This window comes from Bos javanicus, chromosome 7, assembly GCF_032452875.1.
Source record: "Bos javanicus breed banteng chromosome 7, ARS-OSU_banteng_1.0, whole genome shotgun sequence".
NCBI lineage: Eukaryota > Metazoa > Chordata > Mammalia > Artiodactyla > Bovidae > Bos > Bos javanicus.
Genome location: NC_083874.1, coordinates 108,768,749 through 108,792,075, shown reverse-complemented (window position 1 = coordinate 108,792,075; position 23,327 = coordinate 108,768,749). Strand labels below are relative to the sequence as shown.

Sequence of the window (23,327 nt, the reverse complement as noted above, 5' to 3'; positions counted from 1 at the left end):
AAACTAAGATCATGGCATCTGGTCCCATCACTTCATGGGAAATAGATGGGCAAAAGTAGAAACAGTGGCAGATTTTATTTTTCTGGACTCCAAAATCACTGGAGATGGTGACTGCAGCCATGAAATTAAAGGATGCTTGCTCTTTGAAAGGAAAGCTATGACCAACCTAGACAGCATATTCAAAAGCAGAGACATTACTTTGCCAACAAATGTCCATCTAGTCAAAGTTGTGGTTTTTCCAGTAGTCATGTATGGATGTGAGAGTTTGTGAGAGTTGGATCGTAAAGAAGTCTGAGCACTGAAGAACTGATGCTTTCAAATTGTGGCACTGGAAAAGACCCTTGAGAGTCCCTTGGACTGCAAGGAGATCAAACCAGTCAATGCTAAAGGATATCAACCCTGAATATTCATTGGAAGGACTGATGCTGTAGCTGAAGCTCCAATACTTTGGCCACCTGATGTGAAAAGTCATCTCATTGGAAAAGATCTGGAGCTGGCAAAGATTGAGGGCAAGAGGAGAAGGGGGCAGAAGAGGATAAAATGGTTGGATGGCATCATCGACACGAGGGACATGAGTGTGGGAAACTCCAGGAGATCGTGAGAGGCAGGGAAAGCTGGTGTGCTGCAGTCTGTGGGGTCGCAATGAGCTGGACACGACTTCGTGATGGAATAACAGCAACAACAAGGAACAAGAACGTCGCTCCCCTGACAGCGTCCTCTGTGAGACGCCCTCCTGCTGACCTCTGGGTTAACTGGTAAAGCGGAGTACAGTGGGCCCATCCTCCTTCCCTGTGCACACGGCCATTTGCAATGTGACTGCCGTCTCTTCTGCCAAGCGGTGCCATCTTTTTCTCCAACTCTGGAATCTGAATATGGTCTTTTGCCTTGCTTCAGTTAATGGGACACCAGCCAATGAGCTGGGAGGAGAATCTTGATAAGTGTGCATTCAGGATTGCCCTTTCTTGCACGCTATGGGACCCAAAACTGCCTCCAAAACATGAGAAGCCACAGGGAGAGACCCCAGCCCTCTCAGCTCCCCAGCAGAGTTCCCAAGCATCTGAATGAGGCCAGTTTAGCCCCAGAAGATCAATTATACGCCAGAATGTGTAGCCAGCCTACAGAATCATGATACATACTTACGGTTTTAAGCATCTGAGTCACACTTAAAAAATATATATATATAGCAAAAGTTGATAACAGTAGAATGTTACATTTACCAAGAAAGCATGAATGAGTTCCCAACCAAGAGAAATGATGAGAAATTAGTGGGAATGGAGGGGTATCCAAGGAAACATTCCTTCATATGGTGAGTTGCAAACTTGAAATGTTAGCTGGAGTTTAAAAGAAGTTGTTTTTTTTTTTTTTTAAGTCAATTCAGGATCTCATAGAAAATCAATCTCTCTGTTGGACTAAAAATATCTCCAGCTTTGAACACTTTTCCTTCATTCTTATTAGACTTGAAAGCATGCCCATTGATCTAGCTAGAGCAATTTGCTGATAATTAGACTGGCAAGGCAGGTTCAGGATTGTTACCAACAGGATGCGTGAGGGGCCCCTTCAGTCCACAAAAGTCATGGTCCTGATGAGAGAAAGGACGAAGCAGCCGTAGCCACCACAAATGCCTGCTTCCCAAAATTCAGGTGAGATTAAACTCTAATGCAGGAAAAAGTCAGCTCCTCACCAGCAGTGCTGTCTGCAGAGGAGAGCCAGTCGGGCTCCCCTCCCAGGGGTCCCCCAGCTCTCGCGCACGCCGTTCACCGCCTCCCCTCTCCTCCCCTCCCTCGCCCTCATCTGCCTTCTCCTCTTCCTCCTTCCTCTCTGCTCCTCTGAGGATAGACAGTGCCCGGGTCCAGATCCCCCATGGACCTCAAGTTCACTGAGGGCAGGGTCTGTGCTCAATGCATGTTTTCGTCTTCCACAGCACAAGGTACACAGAAGGCGCTCATCACATGCACTACAGAAGTGAACGGAAGAGGCCAAGCTCTGTGGAACACAGGGAGTCGTGACTGGATAACCCTGTTCCATCCCAAAGCCTGCACAGGGAGCTTGGCAAAGACTGGCCACCTTCTTCACATGAAATAAGCTCATATTACAGAAAGCAGCATGAGGGCTTCCCTGGAGGCTCAGGGGGTAAAGGGTCTGCCTGCAATGCAGGAGACCCGGATTTGATCCCTGGGTAGGGAAGATCCCCTGGAGAAGGCAGTGGCACCCCACTCCAGTACTCTTGCCTCGAGAATCCCATGGACGGAGGAGCCTGGTGAGCTGCAGTCCACAGGGTTGCAAAGAGTTGGATGTGACTGAGCAACCTCACTTTCACTTTCACAGAAAGCTGCATAATGCATGAAATGTGTCATTTTTCTCCAGAGAAGGGCACCTGGTTTCCACAAGAAATCATGACACGGTACATCTGTGATTTGTCCACTTGAACGAATCCCTTTGAGTGCATTCCAGACCCTCTGCGTTGCTTGGCCCTCCTCTTGGGGAGGCCTGAGCAGGGGACAGACTTTGCGGTGTGCAGGGCAAAACCTCCTGAGACAGCACCTCCAAACAGGTTACATCCTGAGCTAAATATTTTTTGGAAGCTCAGACTAAAAACAGCATTGTTTGCTTTCAACTGGTTAATAGGGTGAGATTATTTTTACCGCTTCAGTTTGCTTATACCCCCAAAAAGAGAAAAAATCTATCCCTTCCCTTATAAAATATTTATTGTTTTATATTTTAAAAGAAAGAGCCAAATCAATTCTATTTTGAAAGGCACATTAAAAATGTAAGCACAAAGCACAGGGCACATTTCACAGAAGATTGGAACTGCTAACAGTTTTTTTTTTTTTTTTCATTTACAAGAAGAAATCAAATGAAGCTAGCTTGCCTCTGGGGTTTTAAACATCATTACGATTCATCTTAATAATGAAGTTAAAATTAACTGAAAAAAGACAAAATGGAAAAAAAAAACTCTCATATCACTTATATGAGCTTATTCATGGGAAAATGAATAAAAGGAATATCCTTTGGGTACAGTTAAGAAAACAACCAAAATTACCAGTACATAGGTGACCCATGATTGAAACACACCTCATTTTGTATTTATGGAAACATAAACTAATTCATAACACACACACTTTATACCCACATAAAACCATATGTTCAGAAACACACATACACACCCAACAAAACCAACAGCTCTTTAAATTATATTCAAAAATGTTATACTCATTATAATCTACTGACCATGGAATTCTGTTTCTGATATCACATATAACTAACCTGGAAACTCAAGTCAACTCTGCTTTGTGTAATCTTCCCAGCTGCCTTAGTGGAATCTTTCTGTTGAAGAACAAAAGAGGGGTAGAAAGGTCAGAGGGGACACCTCCACTCCATCAGTTCAGTCAGTTCAGTCGCTCAGTCATGTCCGACTCTTTGTGACCCCATGGACTGCAGCATGCCAGGTTTCCTGTCTATCACCAACCCCCAGAGCTTGCTCAAACTCATGTCCATTGAGTCATGGGGTCCATTGAGTCACCGATGCCATCCAACCATCTCATCCTCTATTGTCCCCTTCTCCTCCCGCCTTCAATCTTTCCCAGCATCAGGTTCTTTTCAAATAAGTCCGCTCTTCGCATCAGGTGGCCAAAGTATTAGTCTCAGCTTCAGCATCAGTCCTTCCAATGAACACCAAGGACTCATCTTCTTTAGGATGGACTGGATGGATCTCCTTGCAGTCCAAGGGGCTCTCAAGAGTCTTCTCCAACACCACAGTTCAAAAGCATCAACTCTTTGGCGCTCAGCTTTCTTTATAGTCCAACTCTCACATCCATACATGACCACTGGAAAAACCATAGCTTTGACTAGACCAACCTTTGCTGGCAAAGTAATGTCTCTGCTTTTTAATATGCTATGTAGGTTGGTCATAACTTTCCTTGCAAGGAGCAAGAGTCTTTAATTTCATGGCTGCAGTCACCATCCACAGTGATTTCGGAGCCCCCAAAAATAAAGTCTGACACTGTTTCCCCTGTTTCCCCATCTACTTGCCATGAAGTGATGGGACCAGATGCCATGATCTTCATTTTCTGAATGTTGAGTTTTAAGCCAACTTTTTCACTCTCTTCTTTCACCTTCATCAAGAGACTCTTTAGTTCTTCGCTTTCTGCCATTAGGGTGGTATCATCTGCATATCTGAGGTTATTGATACTTCTCCCAGCAATCTTGATTCCAGTTTGTGCTTCAAACAGCCCAGCATTTCTCATGATGTACTCTGCATATAAGTTAAATAAGCAGGGTGACAATTTACAGCCTTGACATATTCCTTTTCCTATCTGGAACCAGTCTGTTGTTCCATGTCCAGTTCTAACTGCTGCTTCCTGACCTGCATACAGATTTCTCAGGAGGCAGTTCAGGTGGTGTGGTATTCCCATCTCTTTCAGAATTTTCCAGAGTTTGATGTGATCCACACAGTCAAAGGCTTTGGCATGGTCAATAAGGCAGAAGTACATGTGTTTCTGGATGTTTTACTCTCTTGCTTTTTCAATGATCCAGCAGATGTTGGCAATTTGATCTCTGGTTCCTCTGCCTTTTCTAAATCCAGCTTGAACATCTGGAAGTCCACTTCATAGGGCCCTTAAAGTCTTCAAGCGCACTCCTGCTTTGACTCCCATCCTCCTTCTCTGAGAGGAAGAACAAAATACGTACCTGCTTCTTGGAATGGACAGGGGATTCGTTTTAACAAATGAAACCCTTTTCAGAATCTGCAGCTGCCACGTTGGGGGTATAATGACGGCAACAATGAGGAAAGGCAGAGGCAGTTTACACACTAGAAGATACAGGGTCCCCGTGGCCCTCAGGTGGGAGCTCTGCCAACTCATTCATTCTCTTCTGCGGTCGAGTTCGGAATTCAGTCATTTCTTTTCAAGCTAGTAAGTTATTTTGATTTAATTGAAAAAAAACAACCCTGTAATTTTCCTGAGTAGGTATGCTGCTGCTGCTGCTGCTAAGTCACTTCAGTCATGTCCGACTCTGTGCAACCCCAGAGACGGCAGCCCACCAGGCTCCCCCGTCCCTGGGATTCTCCAGGCAAGAACACTGGAGTGGGTTGCCATTTCCTTCTCCAATGTATGAAAGTGAAAAGTGAAAGTGAAGTCGCTCAGTCATGTCCGACTCTTGGTGACCCCATGGACTGCAGCCTACCAGGCTCCTCCATCCATGGGATTTTCCAGGCAAGAGTACTGGAGTGGGGCGTCATTGCCTTCTCCTACATAATAGGCTACTCCTGCTGCTGCTGCTAAGTCGCTTCAGTCATGTCCGACTCTGTGCGACCCCATAGACGGCAGCCAACCAGGCTTCCCTGTCCCTGGGATTCTCCAGGCAAGAACACTGGAGTGGGTTGCCATTTCCTTCTCCAATGCAATATATATGTGGAAAATAATACATGCACAGAAAAATTTTCCACAAAGTACTTATTTACATAATAAAACCAGAGATGACTTAGGCAGAGAAATTAACATGATTAGGGGGCTTGATATCTAAGTCAAGATTTTAAATGACTTAATAATACCTTTCCACTGAAAAGATAAAGAATCATAGCAAGTAAGCAATTCAGAATATATGTGATGAAAAGCTATGGAATCATAGAATTCTAACATATATACATAATGGCTTAGATGTCAACCCCAAGTTGAAAAGTGAAAGCATTAGTCACCAGGTAATATCCAACTCTTTGCAACTCCATGGACTGTAGCCCTCCAGGCTCCTCTGTCCAGGGAATTCTCCAGGCAAGAATATTGGAGTGGATTACCATTCCCTTTACCAGGGGATCTTCCCAACCCAGGGATCAAACCTGTGTCTCCTGCATTGTAGGCAAATTCTTTACCATCTCCACCCCAACTTAAGAACAGATTAAAACAGTGCTTCATATTGCTCAATTGGTTACTTCATAGAACACAATATATTCATTATATTCTCCTGTGGAAGGCAGTTTGCAGGTGGTTATATGCATAGACTCTGAATTCGCACTGCTTATATCCAGATCCCAGTTGCCTGCTAGCTGTCTGATCCTGCACAAATTAATCCTGCTTCCTGACATGGGTTTCATTTGTAAATTGGAGAGAATTCTCTCAGTTAGTGTCCAATCAGGAGACAGGAATTACATAATAATTTGAATGGGAAATGTTTCAAAAAAAGAATGGACCATCGCAGGGTACTGGAGTAAGGAAGGAATGACTAATAAAAAGCATAAGGACTCCAAAGGACAGAGGAAGAGCACAAATGAGAGACAGACTTCAGGCTGAGGATGAACACCCAAGGAAGCAGTTGCCCTTGGGCTGAGATCCAGACCTCGGGAGAGGACACATCCACAGCTCACGGGATGAAAGAGAAGCCGCCGCGGTTTCTTACTAGTGTGACTTGCTGAAAATCCACCATCTGCAACCTATCAAAAACTTAACCTTCTCGGGTTCCAAGGAAAGCTGTTTGTGAGGAGGTGTCTCCATGAAAATGATCCACTAGAAATTTTATTTTATTAATACATTTTGACCCCACCCCTGCACTGAAGTTTCTTTAGTTGTAGTCAGAATAACTGCATCTTGACAAATCCAGTGATGCTTCTGCCTTGATTTTTCTGCTCCGTCAGTACCATTGTTTTTCAGCTGCTAAGTCAGGTCTGACTCTCTGTGACCCCATGGACTGCAGCACACCAGGCTTCCCTGTCCTTCACTATCTCCCTATCCTTCCTGGGAGGATATTTTCCCTATTCTCCCTGTCCTTCGCTGTCTTCTCTATCTCACTATCTCTCAGAGTTTGCTCAAACTCATGTCCACTGAATCAGTGATGCTATCCAACATCTCATCCTCTGCCACCCTTTTCTCCTTTTGCCTTCAATCTTTCCCAGCATCAGGGTCTTTTCCAATGAGTCAGCTCTTTGCATCAGCTGGCCAAAGTATTGGAGCTTCAGTATCAGTTCTTCCAATGAATATTCAGGGTTGATCTCCTTTAGGATTGAGTGATTTGATCTCCTTGCAGTCCAAGGGATGCTCAAGAGGCTTTTCCCAGCAACACAGTTTGAAGGCATCAGTTCAATACAATGATATTTAACAAAGTGAACATATTTTCTTTCTTGAAAAATGTTCTTCAATCAGCTTCAAAAATATCAGATTTATATGGACATTTCCCTATTCACTGATTATATGTGATGACTCCTCTTTCTCGTAATGTCACAGTGCCCTAACCCTTAATCTTAAAATGGTTATTTCCTACCTGAATAATCTGATCCAACTTCACTATATATACTGATGACCTCCACATGGATATCACCATCATTTACTTCTTCTTTTACTTTCAGGCCCATTTTTACACCCCTCTTCTTAGTATTTAAATATTTGGTAGGAAATTCAGAAGGGATTCTTGATTTCTCATACCAAAAACACAAATCTCTGCCTAGACCTGTGTCTCTCTCATCTCAAAAACTGGCACTACCCTTTAATGACCTGCTGATGTCAAAACTCAGTCATCTTCAAGTGTTCTATTTTCTTATAATCCCATATCTAATCAGCAAGACAAGGTCCTCTGGACCCTGAACCCACAGCTTCTCTCTGCCTCTGCTCCGAGCTCTCTGGCCCCAGAGCCACCATTCTCTGGCTCTCTTACTTTCTACCAGCTTCTACTTTTTCCTTCCACAATTTCTGGTCCTCATGAAGGCTAACAGAAACTTTTCAAAGTCACCTCAGGTTCCATAGTGGAGAACAGCTAGTTTGAAAATCTAGCTTTTTCTTCTCCCTGCCTTCACAACTGGAGTAGACTGACAGCCTCCCTTGCAATTAGGTTTAGTCACTAAGGCCCTTCTAGCCAGTGACATAGAAAGAGAAGTGACGCTTACCACTGCCAAGTCTGAACCCCAAACACTTCTCTGTATGATCCCCCATGCCTGTTTTCCTTCTTCCGGCTTGATACAATAAGCATTCAACTTGCCTCCTTATGAATGTTACAGGGAACAGCTAAGAATAGACTCTTCTGTCCTATCTTCTCAGCACCCTGGATGCAGGGCACGGGACCGTCGGAACAGACCGTCAGAACCACACCTAACCACATTCTCCCTCTATCCGCACCGCTGCATCTCTAGGAACACAAGCATTAAGGCTCTTCCTCTTTGCTCTCATTGCTTCCCAGGTGTGTAAGGAAGCTTTAGGGGGAGACGTCGTGTGGAAATCTCAGGTTTTGTTTCAAATATATTGATAATGTGTGGTCTGGTTGTGCACTTTCAAAGCACTTTGTACCATTTAATAATATTTGAGAGGTACAAGTAAAAATTCTCGATTCAAAATGTTTTATTCTATGTCAGAATATTCCAAAGATGAAAATGAATCTCTACTCTAGGAAGAGAATGATATCAAAAGTTGAATTAAATAGGAAAGTAGTGACACATTTTCACTCTGAAATAAATGTGTGAGACGAGCTGACAACAGGAAAGCCAGTTCAGATTCTCACGCCTCCAGCGTTACGGCTTAAACTCAGAGTCTGAAATAGGCATTTAGCTGGCTGATGGGGCAGGAAGGAGGGTCCGCAGCCCCTAACGCCTGCATCTGAGAACCCACTGACATCACTAAAATTAACACTGAAGACGAGGTTACCACCAAATTTGGGGATTTTTCTTTCTTTAAAGGTGAGTAGGCCAGACAAGCAGAAAATTTTGTCTCAGTGGCACAAAGGCTAAGTGTTGAAAAGTTAAAATTATCTCTGATAACATGAATATGGGCTTCCCTGATAGCTCAGTTGGTAAAGAATCTGCCTACAGGGCAGGAGATCCCAGTTCAATTCCTGGGTCAGGAAGATCCCCTGGAGAAGGCATAGGCTACCTACTCCAGTATTCTTGGGCTTCCTGGTGGCTGAGCTGGTAAAGAATCTGCCTACAATGTTGGGAGACTTGAGTTCGATCCTAGGGTTGGGAAGATCCCCTGGAGAAAGGAAAGGCTCCCCACTCCAGTATTCTGGCCCGGAGAACTCCACGGGCTGTATAGTCCATGGGGTCGCAAAGAGTTGGACATGACTGAGCAACTTTCACAACATGAATATAAATTATCAAAATTGCTATGTGGAAATTCTCATTTCTCACAATCAAGTGTCCACTGGAGATTGTAAAGCATTTTTATTTGACTATTAGAAGAAAAATGCAGTCTAACACCTGTCTTCAAGGAAGCCACGAGCCAGTGACTGCGGTCTAGAAAGCGTCAGGCCACATCAGCGCTCGGCAGGGGTGACACCACTGCTTCGGGGTCTGCAGGAGACGAGCACTACAGCAAAAAGAAGCGTAGGTTACTTCTGATTTTGATCTGGTTGAGTACTCGGATTTTTACTCTCTCCACAGTTCACTGCACACGCAGCTGAAGGGGGAGAGGCATCGGCTAAGTGGGTGCTTCAGCTGTGCTATAGCATTTGTGTAGGGGAAAGGAATTGCCAATTAATCAGACAATAAAGGTTAAACTTTCTCCTCAAGAAAAGGAAAACTATGGACATCAAGTCATGATCCAGATCCATGAAAATGAAAAGAAGGAAAGTTGGGCATTAGGGTCTATTTAAACACATTCTGTCTGCAGGGCGAAAGCAAGGCTAGAAAGGGTATTCCATCTAATAAAAGATTAATGTGCGAACTCTTCTGACTGATAACCACATTAGTTCCTCTCAGGGCTAATTATGCCTTTGAATCACATCCAAAAAGGAAGACAAAAGTTATCTTCAGCAAATGCTTATTTTAACTGTTTAATAGTGAATACTTTTTTGAGCTAATGGACTTATTTTTCTGAGAGGTATAAAAATCCATCTGTCCTCAGTAGAATATTGAGGATGAACAATGTTATTCCTTTAGAATAAAGATTTAGAATATTGTAAATACTGACATCCGATTGTTTCTGTCAAGAGATCATTTTAAATTGAATTTATTTTGGCCATGAAATTATTCTGTGGAGTTTGTGAATGTACCAAAGCTCAGGAACTAGCCTGCTGTTGGGGTCTGTATCTTCACATGAAAAGAAATGAGGTCTTCTGTAACCTGACTTCTGTGCATCCATACAGATCAATGGAAAGCTAGGGCTGAGACTGTCTTATCATCTGATCTTTCTTGGACCATCAGGAAAATATATACACATGTTAATATCGTTTGTAAGAGGCTGACATTGTCTAACTACTCAGTGGTACACCAGGGTGGACCTGGCAGTGGGGTACCTGGCAGGATGGAGTCCTTCACTACTGAAATGGCCTAGAATGTATGCACGGTGATATTAGACTATAATCCTGCCTTTAGTAGGCATTATTACTTTTACATTCTCCTCAGGCACTGCACCCCCACAAGTGTGCACGGCGACCCACGACCCCCATCTGGGTGTACCATTTAGTGTGACCTGATGCGCAGGATCACTGAATTCTCTCAGCCACAGAAAGGAAACTCAGAGGCAGCAAATGGCCTTACATAGTTACTCAGCTAGTAAACAAATTATTACAGCTACTCAACGATTCAGTCAAGTTACTTGACTAGTAATGGAGAGTCAGGATTAACATGAATTAAAACCCAGAGCTTCCTGTTGCCAAAGCCTTTACGTTAACCATAGCTGGGCTGCTCAAATCTGCATCTCCGATCATCTCCTTCATTCCTTACATGTCGCTTTTTCAGTAGAGAAGTACTCAGTCTGACGCAATACTAACCAAAATGACATTTGCACCCCAACGTTCCTAGTGATGAGGGAAATGTTTTCTCCTGTGAATCCTGTTGCAGGAAACGCTTGCTAGACAGGGCGTGCACTGCCCTTTGCCCCTCTGCCGAGGTCAGAGCAGTGAGGCAGCGAGCCTGCAGGAACACTGTGTATGCTCAGCTGTGACCCTCCAGGAAGAGCGCATCCTCCCTTAACTTGAAGACAGCATAGACCCCTCCTTACTGAACTATCTCAGGCTCAGTCTACTCTCCCTGAAGTCAACAAAACACTGTAGGGAGGAAAATACCAGATAAAAGGATACAGTGAATTTTCTCCTTCCCTTACTGTTTACTGGGTTCAAAATTCATTAAAAGATTTTCATACCACAACGAGGATGAGATTCAGTAACCACATTTTAAGAAATACACTTCTGAAGACCTCTATAAATTCTTTATCAGGCTATTGACTAACCAGACCATTCCCAAGTGGGTGGTTTACCTAAAAGGGAATGGGTATGTCTTCGCAGCCTACGTGGTGGGAAGGATACGAGGGCTGAAGTCTTAGACGGAGGTGGAGAGAAAGCTGCTTCTTTCTCCGGGAGGGGGTGGATTCAGTCTGCACCCTCGCTGTGAACGCGCACGGCGTGCTCACCGCGCTGGTTAGCGAGCTGCCCCCGGCCCTGCGGCTGAGTCAGGAAAGCAGCTCTCCGAGGCCCCTCGCCGAGGCGTGGGCCGCAGTCTGTGCGGGCGCCGGAGTCAGTTGACACACCGCACAGCTAATTAGGCCAAGACACTGCCCGCAGGCGCGCTCCTCTGCAGCCTGTGTCCTTATCACGGATACAGGACCCGGGAGGCGGCTTCCTCCTGTCTTCTCTTCAGTTAGAGTTCCCTGGTGCCTTCGGTGGAGCCCTTCCCCGCACAGCACAACTCGGTGATAACTGGCTTTAACACCTGCGTTTCTGACCCCGAGACAAGCCTTCATGCACAGCCTTTCTTTGGGTCTCCATTTTCTCTGCCATAAGCTGCAGAAGATTCCCTTTCAAACACTAGGGAGCTAAACAACGTCCTGGAGAGACGGCTGACAGTATCATCATTATAACAAGCACAGCCTATGGTCCAAAGGTCTCACTCCTCGCCGTCAACTCTAGAGAAATGTGCACTTAGGCTCCCCAAAAGGCCTTCACGATAATGTTCATAGCAACACCATTTGTAATTGTCAAAAGCTACAGGAAACAATCCAAAGAGAATGGATATATAGAAAATGTCATATAAAGTAGCAGATTGCCATATAGAAAGAAGAAGGAACAACTCCAGCGTGCAGTAACATGGGTGGATCCCATGAACATAAACAGCAAAAGTAATAAAGGCAGGAACAAAAGCATGCATGTTGCCTGATTTCGTTCTTGTAACACATAATAAGTACAGCAAAACCATTTCATGATGTTAGAGATCATGAAGATAGTGGTTGCCTCCATGGAGAGGGATAAACATTGACTAGAAAGGGGATTAAAAGGATTTCCTGGTATGCCTGTAACACTCTGTTAAGAGAGAGGTCTTTTCACATGGGTTTGTTCAGTTTGTGAATATGTTGTTTTTGTTGCTCAGCCGCTCAGTCATGTCCAACTCTTTGTGACCTCGTGGACTCCAGGCTTCCCTGTCCTTCACCATCTCCAGAGTTTGCCCACTCTCATGTCTATTCAGCTGATGATGCCATCCAACCATCATCCTCTGTAATCCCCTTCTCCTCCTGACCTCAATCTTTCCCAGCATCAGGGTATTTTCCAATGAGTTGGCTCTTTGCATCAGGTGAATTGTGAACATTCATGAAACTATATGCTTAAGACATGTACACTTTTCTTAATGTTACTATATGGTGCTAAAATACCTGAATTTAAAAGGTATACTTAAAACTAATACAACATTATAAGTCAACCATATATCAACAAAAATTAAAAATAAATTAAAAGTACACTTAAGAAAGGCAAGATTGGAACTTACTTACTCTTACCAATATTGCCTTACTCTTGCTAACATCCTTGTCCCCATCCCAGACCTCACCACCTTTTCTGTGGTTTGTTTTCTTCTTTTTTTCAGAGTCATAAAATCCCATGAATAGAGGAGCCTGGTGGACTGCAGTCTGTGGTCTTGCAAGATAACTTGGCATCTAAGCTGCCACCCCCAAGAGGCTGAAGGACAGATCCTCGGGAGTGCGGCTTGCTAACTTCCCTGCACGCATAAATCCTGCCCTTTAGCAAACTCAGATCAACAGCTGGAATCAGGATATGTCTCACTTCTACTGTAGTGAAACCTCAGATTCCATGGAGACCACATCTTGCTTTCACAGCTGCAAGTCTAAAGTCAGCTCGACACACCTCCATCCTTAGTCTTCATTTATTCACAAGGTTCGTATTAAATTACCCTTTAATTACTTCCGCTATGTTGGGCCTTACGCACCACCATGGAGACGGCATCGGCAAGCGCGGCCCACGTAACCGTCCTCTGCCTCCCTCTGCCCCTGACGCCTCGCCGTGCAGGACGGAGCTGCCCTCGTTGACCCCGGCGTGGCGGGCATCGCTCCCTCCTCCGCGGCCCCCGGCAGGAGGCACAGAGGTGCAGGTGGGCCACGGCGGCCCCTGGGCCTGCATCCGGCAGTGAAACCCACTTGGAAAGACGTAAGACAAGCATGTGAATTGCGTGAGTCCATTACGTGATTCTAGGGTGTGTAAATAAAATTTCCTTTAAAAAAGTTAGAACCAGAGACATACTTTTAGTGTCCGCTTGTGATTTATTTTTTCTTATTCACGAACCATTGATATCTTAAATGCCCAAGCAGATTTTAAATGTTTTTTATCTCATTTCCATGAAGTAGGGAGTCCATTTAAGTAGAATGTGGACTCAAGGAAGCATTTTTTTAAGACCTAAAAAAAAAAAAGGAGTCCATAACATTTTTCTGTAACTTTATCAGCTTCATTAATTAAAAATTTACTCACTGAGTTCAATAATGTCAAGTAATAATACAGCCCATTAACTATGATTTCAGCTTTCCAGAATAACATGCGTAGCTACATATGTACCAATCTTTTGGGTAGAACTCATAAAAATAGCATAATATTACTATGTTGCCAGCTTCAGTTTCATTTCCAACAAATCTAACAACTGAAAACTTTAAAGATATTTTATATTGGTTGAAAATTTGGACAATAGTTGGCATATCAACACACAATACAAATTATAAACATCCTTTTGAACCTATCACTTTTCAGGCCAGTCTTGGTGATGTCTCTCACTTACATTATAAATAATGTTAGCACAAAAGAATAACCAGACTCTTAAGACTACAAATTATCTACATTTTTTCCTCCAAGATACTTTGACATTTCCAGTTAAACATATATTAACTGATGCACCTCTGCCCTTTGCTCAGAAAAGATGCATTTCCAGACATACAAGCCCAGAGGACAAAGATTTTACCATACCTCCAACCTGATCTTTATTTTAAATTCTCTTTATTTAATTAGTGTGAGGAATTTTTAGGCAACCTTACCAAAAATGGGCCCCTCCCCCATAGGTTTCCTTTCCACCAACTCTGAGTGCTTCCCGTGGCTCACGCATAAGTGATACAAAGACAAATATGACACTCTCTGGCTTCTACCTCTAGAAGATTTCCACCCATCTGCCGATTTCAGAACACATGCGTTCCCTTAGCGCTCTGGAACCTGGTTGATCAGTTTCTAATAAGGAATCGAAGCTTCTTTTAGAATGCAGCTTTGTGACAGATCTTGCGTATTCTTACACGCCGCTGTGAAGCAATGGGTGAGCGTCCCTCCATCATCTCCTTTCTTTGACCTCCATCCTCTCATCCACTCGCCCAAGGACTTTAAAGGTCAGGTTAGTAAGGCGATTTCAGTAGGAATCCCAAACTGCTGCAAAAAGCTATACACCCTCCTGGAATCCACAGGGTAATTTTTGTGCCAAGGTTCTGCAGACAGTTTTCCATCGATGAAGACTGGGGATGAGGTGCAAAAAGCCCAGAAAACTGATGTTGACATGCGATGAGCCATGCATCCTACTTGGGCACTCCTCTGCTTAGCCCGAGACTATTTCGGGGGGTCTGTCGTTTTAGAGATACAGTGATGAGAGAAACGGCCTCTAATTTCTTCTGAACGATAAAATCATGAATATGTTATAACTATCCCATCTGATTTTTCCCCAATCAATTTTCAACTTGATTTCCTCTCAGGGTCAATACTAAGGGTCATTTTATATTCAGGAAATGTCCCTGCACTGAATTTATTGCTCTCAGTCTCTCAGCCAGCTTACTACTCCTGGATCAGAATGTTAATTGCACTAACATTAAGGGCTATTTTTTTTTTTTTTCTGGTTAGGTGGCTGGCAATTAACACTAATACTATGTGAGTTGTGGCATAGCTTTAAATTCTTTGAGTAGCTTGATAGCTACCTTAAGGAAAACACAGTAATTCTTTTTCCTTTTTTTGGCTTAAACAAAAGACATTAATTTTGTCACAGTTCTGTCGGATACAAGTCTAAGATCAAGGCGTCTGCAGTAATGGTTCCTCCTGAGGCTGCTCTCCTTGGCCTGCAGATGACCATCTCCTCCCACGGTTTTTCCTTCACACAGTCTTCCCTCCGGGGAAGTCTAAGTCCTAATCCCTCCTTTTTTTTTTTTTTTCAATTGAGAGTTAATTGACATGTAATATTGTATTGGTTTCAGGTGTACAACACGCTTCAATATTTGTGTACACTGCGAGATCATCACCACAATAAATCTAGCTAACATTCGTCACCATTCAGAATTATACAAAAATTTACTTCTTGTGATGAGAACTTTTAAGATGTACGCTCTTCGCAACTTTCAAATGCGCGATACCGTGTCGTTAGCTGTCACCACCATGCCGCGTCTGATGCCGCAGGACTCGCTCACATTTTAACTGGCTGTCGGTACCTCTGATCACCCTCACGCGTGTCACGAGCTCTCCTCATCCTCCACCCCATACTTCTGGTAACCACCAGTTTGTTTATCATTTTCCATAAGTTCATTTTTGGGTGTAGTTTTTGGTTCAGTAAATCATATTTGTCTTTCTCTGCCTGACGTGTTTCACTTAGTGTAATACCCTCAATGGCTATCCATGCTGTCACCAATGGTGAGGTTTCCTTCTGTTTTATAACTGAATAGTATTCCATTTTATACACACACACCCCCCACATCTTCTTTATCCAGTCGTCCATCAGAGGACACAGGTTGTATCTATATCTTGGCTATTCTGAGTAATGCTGTAGTGAACACAGGGGGTGCATGTATCTTTTGGGTTTCCCCTTTCTTCAGATAAATACCCAGAGTGGTATTTATTACCCAGTACAGGGTAATATGGTAGTTTTATTTTTTAATTTTTGCAGGAAACCCCATATTCTTTTCCACAGTGCTTGCACCAATTTACATTCCCACCATCAATGCACAAGAGTTCCCTTTTCTCCCCATCCTCATCAATATTTGTGATCTCTCATCTGTTTAAGAGCAGCCATTGAACAGACATGAGCAGATAGCGCACTGTGGGCTGGACGGACCTTTCTCTGATGATTAGTGATGCTGAACACCTTTTCATGTAATGTCAGCCACGTGTGTGTCTTCTTTGGAAAAATGTCCACTCAGGTCCTTGGCCCTCTTTTTAATCAGACCATTTGGGTTTTTTTTGATATGAAGCTACATAAGCTCCTTGTGTATTTTGGGTATTAACCCCTCGTCAGATACATGGTTTGCAATGGTTATGCTAACTATTCTGTGGTAATCAGTTCTCAATAGTTAAATACATCAAATCACAATGTCGTCCACCTTAAACTTATATAATGTTATATGTTAATTATATCTCAATAAAGCTGTAGGAAAGAAGAAAGAAATAGGGACACAGGACAAACAGGTGAAGTGAAGGCACTTGAGAAGTGGTCGTCATTGTTGCTCAGTCGCTCAGTCATGTCTGACTCTTTGTGACCCCATGAACCGCAGCATGCCAGGCCTCCCTGTCCATCACCAACTCCTGGAGTTTACTCAAACTCATGTCCATTGAGTCAGTGATGCCATCCAGCCATCTCATCCTCTGTTGTCCCCTTCTCCTCCCACCTTCAATCTTTCCCAGCATCAGGATCTTTTCTAATTAGTTGGCTCTTAGCATCAGGTGGCCAAAATATTGTAGCTTCAGCATCAGTCCTTCTGGTGAATATTCAGGGCTGATTTCCTTTAGGATGGACTGGTTGGATCTCCTTGCTCTCCAAGGGACTCTTAAGAGTCTTCTCCAACACCACAGTTCAAAAGCATCAATTCTTTGGTGCTCAGCCTTCTTTATGGTCCAGCTCTCACATCCATACATGACTACTGGAAAAAACATAGCTTTGGCTATGAGGACTTTTGTCAGTAAAGTAATGTCTCTGCTTTTTACTATGCTGGCTAGGTTTGCAATAACTTCCAAGGAGCAAGCATCTTTTAGTTTCATGGCTTCAGTCACCAACTGCAGTGATTTTGGAGAAAAGAAAGTCTATCAGTGTTCCATTGGTTCCCCATATGTTTGCCATGAAATCATAGGACTGGATGCCATAATCTTAGTTTGTTGACTGTTGAGTTTTAAGCCAGCTTTTTCACTCTCCTCTTTCACTTTCATCAAGAGGCTCTTTAATTCCTCTTCGCTTTCTGCCATAAGTGTGGCATCATCTACATATCTGAGGTTATTGATATTTCTCCCGGCAATCTTGATTCCAGCTTGTGCTTCATCCAGCCCAGTGTTTCTCATGATGTACTCTGCATATAAGTTAAATAAGCAGGGTGACAATATACAGCCTTGGCATACTCCTTTCCCAATTTTGAACCCTCTGTTATTCCATGTCTGGTTCCAACTATTGCTTCCTGACCTGCATACAGATTTCTCAGGAGGCAGTTCAGGTGGTCTGGTATTCCCATCTCTTTAAGAATTTTCTAGTTTTTTTTGATCCACACAGTCAAAGGCTTTAGTGTAGTCAATGAAACAGAAGTAGATATTTTTCTGGAACTCTCTTGCTTTCTCTGTGATCTAATGTATGTTGGCAATTTGATCTCTGGTTCCTCTGCCTTTTCTAAATCCAAATTGAACACCTGAAAGTTCTCAGTTCACATACTGTTGAAGCCTGGCTTGGAGAATTTTGAGCATTACTTTGCTAGCATGTGAGATGAGTGCAATTGTGCCGTAGTTTGATCATTCTTTGGCATTGCCTTTCTTTGGGGTTTCAATGAAAACTGACCTTTTCCAGTCCTGTGGCCGCTGCTGAGATTTCCAAATTTGAGGGCATATTGAGTGCAGCACTTTCACAGCATCATCTTTTAGAATTTGAACTAGCTCAACTGAAATTCCGTCACCTCCACTGGCGTTGTTCATAGTGATGCTTCCAAGGTCCACTCATCTTCACGCTCTAGGATGTCTGGCTCTAGGTGAGTCATCACACCATTGTGGTTATCTGGGTCATTAGATCTTTTTTTACAGTTCTTCTGTGTATTCTTGCCACCTCTTCTTAATATCTTCTGCTTCTGTTAAGTCCATACCGTTTCTGTCCTTTATTGTGCTCATCTTTGCATGAAATGTTCCCTTGGTATCTCTAATTTTCTTGACAAGATCTCTAGTCTTTCCTATTCTGTTGTTTTCCTCTATTTCTTTGCATTGTTCACTTAGGAAGGTTTTCTTACCTTTCCTTGCTGTTCTTTGAAAAATGGTAGATTTCAATATAAATAGCAATTATATTACATATAAATGGACTAAGTGCTTCAAACTATAATTTTCAAATTATAAGAAAAATATGACCAGATTACATAAAGAAAATTATAACCCCATGCTATTACAAGAGATATCTAAAACATACAGAAAATTGGAAAGAAAAAAATAAGACCCTATAAATACTAATTGAAGGAAAACTGATATAGCTAGATTTATATCAGAGAAATTAGACTATTAAGGGTAAGCATTATTAGGCATACAGATAAAGATTTCAAAATAATACATTCAACTCACCAGGGAACTATTTATCTAAAATTATGTCTCCAAAATATACAAGCAAGAATTAACAGTATACTAATAAAATGTTTTCTAAAGAAATGGAGAGAGAAAATGTTTTATAGATTGAAGTTCTCAGTATTGTAAAGCTGATGATTTTTTTCCAAGCTGATTTTAAGAATTTATGCATTTATAATCAAACTCCCAACAAGTATTTTCTGGAACTTTACAAGTGGATTTTAAATTTTATGTAGAAATGCATCAATTATCTATAAATGATAAATTTTTTTCAACCCCATCTTTTATTTATGCACCCATGTCTTAATTTACTGATTTTAATCTTCAAAATGATATTGAATAGAGTTCTACTGTACTTCCTTGTTTTGAAACTGACCTCAAGATCAATAACATTAAACAGATGCTTAAAAAATTTTTTTTAAATCAGAGTTAAGGGAGTTATTTTGTGGTGATTGTTTCCCACATTTCCCCATAAGTGTATAAACTCTTTTTCGTAAGTGTTTCCTCTATCTCTTTAGATTATATATGATCTCTCTTTTTATCCTGTTACTGTAATTAATTACATTGATTGGGTTTCTTATATTATACCAAGGACTTCCCTGGTGGCTTAGCGGTAAAGAATCCATCTGCCAGTGCAGGAGATGTGGGATTCATCCCTGGGTCAAGAAGATCCCCCGGAGAAGGAAATGGCAACCCACTCCAGTAATCTTGCCTGGGAAATCCCATGGACAGGGGCGCCTGGCCAACTATAGTTCATGGGGTCACAAAAGAGTCAAACATGACTTAGCAACGAAACAACATATTGTATCAACCTTGTTTTCCTAATCTAAAGCCAAATCAGTCATGGCATGTCATCATTTTATGTATTGCTTGATGTGATTTGATAACACATCATTTTAAAACCTTTACATCCATTTCTAAGGGTGAAATTGATCTATAATTTTTCTTTTAATATCCCTGTCAGGCGTTGATACCAAGATTTACTAGCTTCATAGACTGAATTGGCACGTATTTTCCCCCCTTCCCTCCCTTGCTTTGTCTCAGAGGGATTTTTGTTGTTGTTTTTGGTGGGGGTGGGAAGGCTGCTGCTGTTTCTTAAATATATATTAGAAAAAAAGTGTGTTTAAATATCTCACTGTGAATGTGATTTGTCTATTTTTCCTTTTAGTTTTGTCCACATTTGCTTTATGCAACATATGCATTTAGAATTATTACCCCTTACTAATGAAATTAATATAATGTCATTATGAAAGCCCCTGACTTGTGGTTGACAGTGTTCCTTGCCTCTGTCTGGCATCACTCTAGCGCGGTCAGCTCTCTTGTTGGCGTTTGTGTGACACACCCCTCCATCCTCGTTGCTTCGTGTCCCGTGTCTTGTCCTTTATGTGTCCCTTGCAAGGGCAGTATGTACTCGCTATCTCGTAATCTAGCCTCACAGTCTTTATTTCTTGGTGGCATCAGGTAGCTCATTTACATTTAGTATCATGACAGATACATTTATAATAAGTCTACATTTTATTAGGTTTTTCCTGTTTCTCTTGGCCACCCTCTGTTCCTTTGTCCTTCCTTGCCTAACTTTGGATTGGCTGATTATCTTTTAGTGTTCCATTTTTCTCTCTACTAACTCAATAGTTGTTCACTCTTTTATTCTTCTATCAGTGATTTCACTAGATTAAAAATGCCTCCTAACCTTACCAAAGCCTAATGCTCTTTGCTACTCTCCCTCGTTTCCACAATTCAGGAACCGTACAACAGCGACCGTCTTTCTTTCTTCTCTTGAATTATATGTTACCCTCGCGATGTATTTTAGCTCTGTATCTATTTTCAGTGATAGCTGACTTGATTTCTTTGCTTTATGTAGCAATATTAATTGGATAGACCCTTAAGTACTAGTGGGTAAAGAGGAACCATATCTCAATATAACAGAGGTCACACAGGATACACCCACAGCTAACTTAATACTCAGCAATGAAAAGCTGAAACACTTCCCCTAAGATAAGAAACAAGGCAAGGATGCCTACGCTTAGCACATTTACCCAGCACTGTATTGGGTATGCTAGTCACAGCAACAGGACAAGAAAAAAGAATAAAAGAGTCAAAATTGAAAAGGAAGAAGTAAGGCTGTCACCGTTTGCAGATGGCATGATGCTATCACAGAAATCCTAAAAACAGCACCACAGAAACTACTAGAATAAATGAATTCAGTGAAGTTTCAGGATAAAAAATTAATATAGAGAAATCTTACATTTTTATATACTAATAATGAATAGTCAGAAAAGAAATGAAGAAAACTATACTATTTAAAATTACAACAAAAAGAATAAAATACCTAGTCTAACTAAAGAGCTTGTACTCTAAGAACCATAAGACATTGGTGAAGGAAGCTAAAGATGACACAAATAGAAAGATACATCATGATGATGGGAAAATAACAAATACTGGAGAGGGGGTGGAGAAAAGGGAGCCCTACTGCTCTTTGGAGACAGCAACGGCACCCCACTCCAGTACTCTTGCCTGGCAAATCCCATGGATGGAGGAGCCTGGTGGGCTGCCGTCTATGGGGTCGCACAGAGTTGGACACGACTGAAGTGACTTAGCAGCAGCAGCAGCAGCTCTGCTCTTTTGGTAGGAATGTAAATTGGCACAACCGCTATGGAGAACAGTATGGAGACTTTTTAACAAACTAGGACTAAAACTGCCATACGACTCAGCAATCCCACTACTGGGTACATGCCCTGAGAAACCATAGTTCAAGAAGGCACTGCAGCACTGCTTATAAGAGTCAGGACATGGAAGCAACCTGGATGTCCATAGACAGATGAATGGATAAAGAAATCATGGTACATATATACAGCAGAATATTACACAGCCATTAAAAGGAACGAATTTTACTCAGTTGTAGTGAAGTGGGCGAAAGTGAAAGTGAAGTCACTCAGTCGCGTCCGACCCTCAGCGACCCCATGGATTGCAGCCTACCAGGCTCCTCCATCCATGGGATTTTCCAGGCAGGAGTACTGGAGTGGGGTGCCATTGCCTTCTCCGAGTGTTCTTGCCTGGAGAATCCCAGGAACGGGGAGCCTGGTGGGCTGCCGTCTATGGGGTCACACAGAGTTGGACACGACTGAAGTGACTTAGAAGCAGTGAAGTGGATGAACCTAGAGCCTCTTATCCAGAGTGAAGTAAGTCAGAAAAACGAATATCGTATCTATATGGAATGTGGAAAAATAGTACTGGTGAATCTATTTATAGAGAAGGAATGGAGACACAGATACAGAGAATAAACTTGTGGATACGGCAGGGGAAGGAGAAGCTAGGACAAACTGAGAAGAGGTAGCACTGAGATAAACACCCTGTCATGTGTGAAATAACAGGGGGAGCCCAGCCTGGCCCTCTGTGCAACCCAGAGAAATGGGGTGGAAGGCAGGCTTATGAGGGAGGGGGGATAGATATACACACATATACATATACACACATATATATAGTTATACTGATTTGCGTTGATGTTCAGCAGAGAAGGGGGTGACAGAGGATGAGATGGTTGGATGGCATCACCAACTCAATGGACATGAGTCTGAGTAAGCTTCAGGAAATAGTGAAAGACAGGGAACTCTGACATGATGCAGTCCATGGGGCCACAAAGAGTCGGATGTGACTGGGAGACTGAACAACAGCAGAGACCACCACAACATTGTAAAGCAATTGTCCTCCAATAAAAAAAATTCATAATGTGAAAATGACCACAGTATTCAAGGTAATCTACAGATTCAATGCAATCTCAATGGTATTTTTCACAGAACTAGAAAAATTAATTCTAAGATTGTATGAAAACACAAAATATCTCAAGTAGCCACAAGCATCTGGAGTGAAAAGAATTAAGCCGCAGGTATCACATTCCCTGATAAGTATGTGCATGCTAAGTCTCTTTAGTCGTGTCCAGCTCTTTGTGACCCCATGGACTGTAGCTCACCAGGCTCCTCTATCCATGGGATCCTTCAGGCAAGAATAGTGGAGTGGGTTGCCAAGCCTTTCTCCAGGGGGTCTTGCTGACCCAGGGATCAAACCCATGTCTCTTGTGTCTCCTGCACTGGCAGGAAGGTTCTTCACTTTCCCACCTGGGAAGCCGAAGGAGTATGGTGCTGGCACAAAAACAGACAGGAACGTCACTGGGATGGAACAGAGTCCAGAAATGAAGCCACACTTAAACGGTCCACTTGGCTATGACAGATGAAGCAGGAACACACAATGGGGAGAAGACAAGCTTTTCAACGAATGGTGTTGGAAACACTGGGCAACTGCATGCAATGTAATCCATTTAGACCACTTTCTCACACCATGCACAAAAATAAAGGCACAATGGAAAAGAAAATGAGACCTGAAACCATAAAGCTTGTAGAAGAAAACATAGGCTGTATTTTCTATGACATCGGTTTAGCAGTTATTTCTTTGAATCTGTCTCCTCAGGTAAGGCAAACAAAAGCAAAAATAAGCAAATGGCACTCTGTCAAACTAAAAAGCTTTTCCGCAGTGAAGGAAACTATCAACAAACCATAAAGGCCACCTACTTAATGGGAGAAGATATTTGCAAATGATATATCTAATAAGGAATTAATGTCAAAAAT

General features: G+C 42.5%; 1 long non-coding RNA gene across 5 annotated transcripts in view; it reads right to left on the bottom strand.

Moving 5' to 3' along the window:
* LOC133251748 (uncharacterized) overlaps positions 1–23,327 on the bottom strand; it is a 142,106-nt gene that overhangs the window by 56,413 nt on the left and 62,366 nt on the right. For 4 of the 5 annotated variants that reach the window (XR_009737772.1, XR_009737775.1, XR_009737773.1 and 1 more), the window contains exon 3: positions 3,265–3,324. The exons of the other annotated variant lie outside the window; for it this stretch is intronic. This is a non-coding gene — a long non-coding RNA (uncharacterized LOC133251748). The remainder of the gene's footprint in view (positions 1–3,264; positions 3,325–23,327) is intronic. 5 annotated transcript variants of the gene reach the window in all.